Source organism: Microtus oregoni, unplaced genomic scaffold, assembly GCF_018167655.1.
Source record: "Microtus oregoni isolate MIOR12 unplaced genomic scaffold, Mior012 000070F_ref0000104, whole genome shotgun sequence".
Lineage (NCBI taxonomy): Eukaryota > Metazoa > Chordata > Mammalia > Rodentia > Cricetidae > Microtus > Microtus oregoni.
Genome location: NW_024543977.1, coordinates 305,837 through 308,537, shown reverse-complemented (window position 1 = coordinate 308,537; position 2,701 = coordinate 305,837).

Here is a 2,701-nt window from a genome sequence, read left to right as displayed (position 1 = left end):
GAATCAATTCTCTATTAAATGAAGGGAAATTCATTACATAGTCTTCTTGAGCTTCTTGTATTATTTCCAGCATAAGTCTGGAGTATGATCTATAGCCTGGACCTGCCACTGAGAGCTGAAGGTTAACTGATCTGCACTTGTGTGCAGAAGCTGAAGGTTAACTGCTCTACCTACCATGGAGGGCCCTGGATTCAATCCTCAACACTACACATACACATGTGCACACACACAGAAAACTTATACCCTGTTTTAACACCTTTATTGCATATGTTTGCTTCTATAAGGAATGTGTGTGTGTATATACATTAGATATACATTATAGGGGAGAAAATGCTTTCCCTCTGTTGACATGATCAATACATACCCAGAGGAGAAACTCAAAGACAGGTAATCCAAGGAACTGTAATCTTTGAAAAATATGAAGAATACCTATCTAAAATATATCTATGTACATCTAGAAAATCTACAAGCTTGACTATTATTGATTATCCATTAACAACCTATATACATAACATTTTTAAGTGAACTACACAATCACGATACCTTAATCAAGATCAGAAACACATATACATATAACAAAATTGACCTTAAATCTCTATCAATAAAGCAAAATCTATACTAATGCAAATTATTTATACCTATATCATATGGGTAAGTAAGATACTAAGTTATACGCGATGTTGGCAGCTGTTGCCACTTTCATTTTCAAAGTTTCAATTCTCTCTGTTTAGAGATGGAAAATGTGTTTCTTCTATTATTATTATTAAAGGGCATGTTTAATGCTTGGGAGTGAAGCTGTGTTCTTACTCTTGCCCAGGAAGAGGTCTACCATTGTGTTTTATCCCAGACTTCTTAAAGGTGCTTATAAACTAAAATTGGATGCATCCTTAGGCATAGTGACGTTTTCACAGGGGTCACCTAAGACAATTAGAAAACACGGATATTACATTATGATTCATAACAGTAGCAAAATTGCAGTTATGAGGTAGCAATGACAATAATTTTATGGTTGGTGGTCAACATGACCTGAGGCACTGTATTAAAGGGTCACAGTATTAGGAAGGTTGGGAACCAGTAATCTGGAGAGAAAACATCAATCAGTTGGTCTTGATAGCAATGCCTGTAATCCTTGTCCTCAGGAAGCTGAGGCAGGAGGATTGTGAGCTTGCAAGCAGCTTGGAATATACAGTTCCAGGCCAGTGTGGGATGGAGCAGGCAGGAATGAACCTTATTCCATCACTGACAACAGCCTGGATGAACCTGGTGGACATCTATGTGAAAACCAGGACAGGACAACAAACAGCTCACAACCTCATTTACATTAGAAAACTAAGGAAGTCAGCTCCCAGAGAAGAGACTGACTGTTCCTGAAGGTCAGGAAAGGGGTGACACTGGTCAGCAGTGCAGAGTTCCTATTACACAGGATGGAGGCACACTGGAGAGCTGCCGCACAGCAGGGCAATGTAGGGCAGCCACGTTGAGTGCTGTGTGCCCAACACTGAAGCAGCAACAGTAGCACCCTATGGCAGACTTGGAATCTGCTGGGAGGATAGACCGCTAATGCTCACCCACAGTAGGTCCTTCGTGAGGTGAGGGTAGACCTCTAAGGCTCACATACAGTAGGTCCTCCATGAGGTGAGGGTAAACCTCTAAGGCTCACACACAGTAGGTCCTCCATGAGGTGAGGGTAAACCTCTAATGCTCACACACAGTAGGTCCTCCATGAGGTGGGGATAAATCTCTAATGCTCACACACAGTAGGTCCTCCATGAGGTGAGGGTAGACCGTTAATACTCACACACAGTAGGTCCTCCATGAGATGAGGGTAGACCTCTAATGCTCACACACAGTAGGTCCTCCATGAGATGAGGGTAAACCTCTAATGCTCACACACAGTAGGTCCTCTATGAGGTGAGGGTAAACCTCTAATGCTCACATACAGTAGGTCCTCCATGAGGTGAGGGTAGACCGTTAATACTCACACACAGTAGGTCCTCCGTGAGGTGAGGGTAGATCTCTAATGCTCACACACAGTAGGTCCTTCGTGAGGTGAGGGTAGACCTCTAAGGCTCATACAGTAGGTCCTCTGTGAGCTAATAGATATGCTAATTAACTTATTGTAACCATTTTACAATGTGTACATGTATCAAAACATCACATATAATTTAAAACAAGTACATATAAAATTTTTGTCAATTTTATTTCAATGAGAATGGAAAAAAATGAATAACAAAAGTAAAAACTAACAAAATTTAAAAGGCAAAGTTTGTCAAAGTGAATTCTTCTTAAAAGGTCATATTTTACCCTACCTATGGTTTAAATATAATGCTATACATATTTAAAAGCAAAGCAATACAGAAAGACATTTTGCTACTCTTAAGCAAAAGAATATTGAAATAGTTTCATCAATCTCAGACAACGCAGACTAGAACATGAAGAACCTGCCAGGTAAATTAAATAAATTCATATATTCTTGTTAGGTACTTATTATTAAAGTAATCAGTAACAAATAGCCTATCATAAAAGAAAGCACCAGGCTAATGTGGGTTCACTGATAAACTCCACCCACATTTAAGAAAGGAATGGTATTCATTTTCAACAAATGTTTTCCAGATTGACACAGAGGAAGCAGCGCCTAACTCATTCTGTGAGGCCAGCATGACTCTGTCAGCAAGATTACACAGCAATATGACACATACAG